Source organism: Cavia porcellus, unplaced genomic scaffold (genome assembly GCF_034190915.1).
Source record: "Cavia porcellus strain 051 isolate PalLab524CR breed Dunkin Hartley unplaced genomic scaffold, mCavPor4.1 scaffold_6, whole genome shotgun sequence".
Taxonomy (NCBI): Eukaryota; Metazoa; Chordata; class Mammalia; order Rodentia; family Caviidae; genus Cavia; species Cavia porcellus.
In genome coordinates, this window is record NW_026947489.1 from 53,397,281 (window position 1) to 53,404,262 (window position 6,982).

The 6,982-nt window shown below is 40.9% G+C and overlaps 1 pseudogene; it reads right to left on the reverse strand.

Annotated features, from left to right (window-relative positions):
• Positions 1-1,812: 1,812 nt before the first annotated feature.
• Positions 1,813-3,901, reverse strand: LOC134476311 (syncytin-B-like; annotated as a pseudogene).
• Positions 3,902-6,982: the final 3,081 nt, after the last annotated feature.

Here is a 6,982-nt window from a genome sequence, read left to right on the forward strand (position 1 = left end):
CAGAAAGTATATGATAGGCACAAAGCTTATTAAATGCTTTTATTTTAAATTTTTATGGACTACACTTGAAGCACTTTTGATATCACTCAAATTGTTTACTTAAATGAAAAAAGCTATGTTCATATGACCTTAATAAATTATTTAACACAAGAATTTCTAACTTTTTCTATTAGCTAGAAGAACTTTAGAAATTTCTGTTTAATATTTTCCATGTCAGTGCTTCAAAAATAATGACATCATCAAATTTAAATACAAACAAGAATCAAAGCTTTATTATTTCAAAAATTTCCACAACCACTCTATGATCCAGGCAGCCAATGTCCTGGCCAGGACTGTGGCTATGGGGCTTCTCTCCTCCTCTATTTTGTCTTCTCATCTAGGTTTTGTAGAAGATAGTATTTCAACACAGACCAGTGGGACTTCACATTTGAACTAAAATAAAAATATATCAGCCTTCTTGATTGTCTTATTTTTGAAATTTCACTTCATCTTGTTCTCTCATTTTCATTTGATTTCACTAATTTGGATTCAAGAACAGAGAGAAATTCCTTGCATAAAACATGAGTATGTTCAAGACTTTTTTGATTTTACCTAAGCATATTGTTTTTATTCTTTTTTTCCTTTTTTGTTCCACTACTATTCCAGAAAACCACTTTAATACTTTTGAACTGTGCCACTGAATTTGAAGTCTTGAGATACAAACTCATCTGTTCTGTATCTGTTTTAGTTTGATTAAATATCAATATATTATAAAGCTGTATGCTATTTATCTGTTATTTATTTCTGTATTTGCATTATTCACCCACACTTTTGTATGTGTATGTGCTGTGCATATATTTATATGGTTTAATTTGCAATCTTCTCTGTAACGTGTGATGTTGTGTGTGATTTTCACAGGTGATTCATTAATCTTCCAGTGCTTTCTCATCCATTTAGCAATTACTAAGTGAGCATTTACAATTCATCATGTCCTTCTGAGCATTAGAAATAGAGCATTTGGGCTTCTCCTAAGGCAGAGAGGTCATAATCATACTTCCATATCATTCTCCAAATAGACATATCCCAGTAGGCTCCTACCAGTTGTCTACCAGGATGAGTCTTTAGTCACCACATTCTTAATATCCTTTGAAGTATGAAATATTTTACTTTAAGAAAGCAAAGAAAAAGTGGGCATTTCTTCTTGAGAAAATATTTAAAGAGTGAAGTATCCGATTAAAATGTAATAAGCCCATAAAATCTATGTTCACATGATGGAATATTAATTCATTATCAACATTTGCATCATATTAATGAAAAAAGATTTAAGTTACACTAATCCAGAAAAGAAACCTTTTTTAATCCAAAGCATCAAGCTTACTTAGGCTATGTGATAGCTCAAATCCCGGAATAAACCAAGGAAGCAAGAAATTAAAATTTGGGTAACAAAGGCTTTATTTTAGGCCAAGCCTGGTGATGCAATCTCCAGGAAGCAATTTGGAGACTGCACGCCTCACAGCTGGGGAATTAGGCTTTTAAAGCTGAAAACCACAGGAATGTTGTAATCACTGACACAGTTAGAGCATCTGGGCTTTACAGAACTTCTTGTAATTTCCCTGAAGTTAAGCATTTCTTAAAGAACAGCAGATAGCTGGATGAGGGGTAGGGGAGGGGGTTACAGGAAACTGATACCTAATGTTTTTACAGCTTTCTCAGGAAATTGAAACTTAACCCAGAAAGATGGTGGGGGGGGGCTGAGCGGCACATACGGAACTGAAATGAGGTGCAATGATTAGAACTAGGCTATAACATTCCCCTCTGATGTTGTGACTGAGGTCAAATCTTTGACCTAATTTTTAAGGGTTTTGAGGTACGGGCTTGTAGGCGTGCTGGCATAACATCATCAATTTTGCTTTGCATTTGTTGTCTGACATATGTAGTTGTTCTATTGAGTATACAAGGACCTATGGTGACCAGAAGCAGTACCCCTAACAATGGTCCAAGAAAGGGCAGGAGATAGGGAAGGATTCGATTCCAGACACTCCATAAAGGGCTTTCAAATAGCTCTTTCCTCCTTTTAACTAGGTCTTCCTGTAGTCTCTTGATTTTATCTCAGACAATGCCAGATTTATTTACATAAAAGCAGCATTGTTCCTGCAATGTTGCACAGATCCCTCCTTGTTCTGCCGTTAGGAGGTCTAGTCCCCTTCTGTTTTGGAGAACTACTTCAGCCAACGAGTCTATTTGGTCTTGAATGACCTGAATGGTACTAGATAACGCCTGCACAGCACTAACGATATGGTTGGAAGGTTGGACAGTTGGAAACCCCTACTCCTGCTGTCCCCACACCTAAGACTCCTGATATTCCTAGGCCTACCAATAAAGGAATAAATTGAACTGCCCTCTTTGATTGGCCTGTGATGTAATCTAAATGAGGAATGGGGACAGGCTCATCCCTGGGTAGGATCTCAATATCAGGAAATAGGACTGCTGTTACACATATCCCTGTCCAGTTAGTTGGGAGGAAAATATAGGCCATATTTCCTCCACAAATAAATACTTGCCTTTTGGCGGGATAAAGGGAGGTAGTCAGGTTAACTATGGAACTACAATTAGTAAATGCAAGAATTCCACGTCAATGTCGGAGGTATCGTTATGAAAACTTCCTTGGAGACAAACAGAGTCCTTCAAGCCTACTGGTTGTATTCTATAGGGGGGACCAGCACTACAATTTAAGTAATCTTGTTCCTCCAGTGTAGTCAGAGAAACATTGGTGGGGATCACAAGGGGGATGGGGGAGCCCTGTACCATGCATAACCAGCAATCTCCAGCCAAAGTTGGGTTGGAAGCATTTAAGGCTTTATGAGTGGCCTCTAGAATATCAGAAGTTTGAGCATCCAGATCAACTCCCCACAATTTAGGCAGCATCAAGGGGTGATAATGTATCTGGGGAAACATTATTTTTATTAGCTGCTTGACTCATTACTCAACCATGAGTTATCTGATCTTATCTTGTGGGCCACCCCCATCAGACACATGTATAGGAGCCACCCTGCTCCAGCACACTGATTTACCAACTGTGCCAAGACATGAGGCTTGAGCATACTTTGAACTTCCTATTACTGTTGGATTGGTGGGCCAATCACTTCCAACACTTCCAGCCCTTGTCCTCATAAGCTCAGCAGTGAAGTAAGCTTTGCTATCTATGCCTATACATTCTTGTACAGAGTCATAGCAGGAGGAGTGCATTTCTGAATACTAAGAACAATTCTGAGGGCATGGCCCTGACTGGCTGCCTTTGTTAGGTATCACGTGGGGCTTTAACATACACATCCACCTTTGAGTCAAACTCCCTGTAACTGAGAGTATAGCAACAAGGAATGCTAACTTGTCCCCACAATCTGTCCGAAAACTGTATGTATACAATTTATCATTTCTGTGGGAAGGATCTCGATCCTTGTTTCCTACTGTATGTATAATTCCCCCCCTCCAATTGGTGTCTTTACCTTTAGTAATATAGACCCCTCTGCAATCACAGGGGTTCCCATACAAAGATCTTAACAATTGTTCTTTCCTTACAGGGGGACCAAAGCTACCATGCAAGGTTGGCATCAATGTTATTAAAATCAAAGCAGGCAAGCTAAAACAGTTCATGCCTGGCATAATCTAACTATGCTTTAGTCAATTTTATCTCTAAGGATTACCAGTCTGCTGTACAGTCCATTATGAACACTCCTTGCTGTCTGTTGCTTCCAGTGGTTTGACGTGGGTATGGTGAATCCACGCAGTCTCCTGTTACCTTGATAGCGGTGGGAGTGCTGAGCACCACGGTGAAAGGTCCTTCCCAGCGGGGTTCAAGGGAGTTGCGGTGATGGCGTTGCACCAAGCCTGGAGTACCCGGCTTGATCGGTGCCTTGAGAGGCATCTCTGAAGGTAGATCCGGTGTTTTTGTCCAAATAGCTGGTGGATTGAAGTCAACACGGGTTGGCGCATCTGCAGGGACTTAATGAGATCTTGATTAGTTATTTCAGCTAGTTTATCTTCTGACAATCTTGGAACCAACGGTGAGGGGCCTCCCAAACATGGTTTCAAAGGGGGGAAATTCCAGAAACATATGGGATACATCTAGCACTTAACAGGGCAAAAGGAAGAAGGCTCACCCAATTATCGCCAGTTTCTAAAGACAGCTTTGCTAAAATGTCCTTGAGAGTTTGGTTCATACATTCTACTTGCACTGAGCTTTGTGGCTGATAGGCACAGTGGGAGTTTTCCAATTAATCTTTAATGCCTGGGCTAACTTTTGCGTGACTTGGGCTATGAAAGCCAGGCCATTATCAGACCCCATTGATAGTGGGAGGCCAAATCGAGGTATGATCTCATGCAATAGCTTTTTAACTACCACTAAGGCTGACTCGGACTTAGTAAGGAAAGCCTCTACCCAGCCAGTAAAGGTGTCTACTAATACCAAGATATAGTGGTGCCCCTGTAAACCAGGCTTTACCATGTCTGTGAAGTCTACTTCCCATTGTTCTCCTGGAATAATTCCTCGATGTCAGGTGGTCTCCAGCCTAGAGCCCTTGGTTGAGTTGACTAACAAGCACTGTGGGCATCTGGAGCTCAAAGAGGCGGTCAGTTTGCAGAATTTTGTAACAAAAGACCGAGTTCTGAACAATTCAGCAAGTTTATTCCCCCCTACATGGGTAGTTTGGTGAGCCCAGTGTAACAGCTCCTGTCCTAGTGCCTCCAATAACAATACTCGTTTATCAGGTAACCGGTACCAGCTCCCTGGGGTGGGGGACTTCACTCCAGGTTGAAATGCTAACTGCAGGTCCTTCTCTACGTAGACTGGTTCTGATAAAGTGGGAGGAACCAACATCAGAACAGTTACCTCCTTGGTTGGCCCCTCTGATGTAGTGGCTATTTTTCGAGTGGGCTGATCTGCCAAATTGTTTCCTAGGGTAAATAACAGCAACCTGCTGAGGCAGCCAGACTGATGCCAGCAATTCTAGGATCTGTGGAGTACTTTTTATCTTAGTCCTGGCCGAGGTTAAGAGACCTTGCTCCTGATAAATGGCTCCATGTACATGTACAGTAGCAAAAGCATATCTACAGTCATTGTAGATGTTTGCCCTCTTTCCTATGGCTAGTTTTAGCACCTCAGTCAAAGCCATGAGCTCTACCTTTTGGGTAGAGGTGCCAGGCTCTAACCACTTAACCCAGAGTACCTCCTTTTCGGTGGTCACTGCTGCCTCAGCCACTCGTTTGTCTTTCTGGATGAAGCTGCTTCCATCAGTGAAATAGTTGTCGGCATTACCCAAAGGCTGGTCAGTAAGATCAGCCTGTAGGTTCTGCTGCAGTTCAAGGATGTCAGCACACTCATGGAGAGGTGTCCTTTGTTACTCTGGGTCATCGTAAGGCATAAGGGTGGCTGGGTTTAAAGCTGAAAAAGTCTTGAAAACTACAGACTCTGGGTCAGGGAGCAGGGCCTGATAGTGTGAAATTCTAGAGTTCAAAAGCCATTTTTGGGGAGGGGTTTTGATAAGAGTCTCTTAACTGTGGGAGATCACCACCGAAATCTTCTGTCCATAAGTAAGTTTTTTAGTGTCTTTAAGTAACATTGCCACAGCAGCTAGGATTCTCAAGCAGGAAGGCCATTCTCCTGTCACTGGATCAAGTCTTTTGGAGAGGTGGGCTATAGGCCTCTTCCAAGGGCCAGTGTCCTGGGTTAGGACTCCTTTGGCAATGCCCCTGAACAAGGTGAATTTATAAACAAGGTGAATGGCTTGGTAACGTCAGGGAGTCCCAGGGCTAGGGCATCTGTCAAGGCCCACTTGAGCTGCTGGAAGGCCCATTCACATTTATCAGATTTATCAGTCCAGTTCAGTGAACTTTGAGTTTCTCCCTTACAGGAGTAGTATAGGGGGCGAGCTTTTCAGGAAAATTTAGAATCTATAGCCTACAGTATCCAACCGCCCCCAGAAACTCTCATACTTGTTTTTTTTTTTTTTTTCTTTTTTTCCATAGAGCAATTCATTAGCAATTCATGTTAACCTTGGTTATCTTCTTTTTGGTAGCTTCTTGTAAATTCTCTCAGTTCTCAAAGACCTTTTGTGCTATCTCTATTAACTGGCTGAGGGGCATTTTCTCAAATCTCTCAAACCTTTGCAATTTTTGTCTAACATGTGGGGCTGACAGAGTTGCAAAGAGAACAACTGGCGATACTCGGGAAACCTCCTTACCTCTGGTTGTCCAATCAGGGTGGGACAAAAGGAAAACATGGTTCTAGCATTCCAGATCAGAGAGCAGGTTTCATCTGGATGGCACCACTTTTTGTCCCAGGGGTGCCACGTGGCAGGACATCATTTTACTGAAACTACATACTTAACAAAAAAGGCTTCGGTCTGCCCTCCCCCTTTTGGAGTATCATCTCATTTTAATGGAAACATTTTGCAGCAAAGGTTTACCAATCTTATGAATAAATCTACCAAAACTGATCTAATACTGTCAAATTCTGAACGCATTTACTTCTTGTCAAACCTGTTATTTGTAGTACTATAAATCAAGACAAATGAAATTCACATCCTCTCGAGCTTTCTTCAACTTACAATATGCCCTCAAGTTGAGCTTTTATCTTCTCTCACCTTCTAGCACAGCCAGACATTTTTACTTGAAGACAAAACCACTTTCTTTGTCCCTCTTTTTCCTACTATTACCAGTCAATTACCATTCCTCTAACTTCTCAGACAACATTAAAACTCTCAACAAAACCCTTCAAGTCACCTTTTAATAGTCTAAAACATATTTAATTATTTTATGTATTTTTACCACATTAAAATGTTGTATTTAAAAAAAAAACCACTGTAACCTTTTAACTGGCTTAAATATAGTATGACCTGGTTTTTACTTGGTAAAGTTGATATGATTCTTAAAAACCATAAATATACATATATATGTGCACATATGTTTACATTTTAACCAGAAAGAAAATACTCTTTTTTTTTTAAAA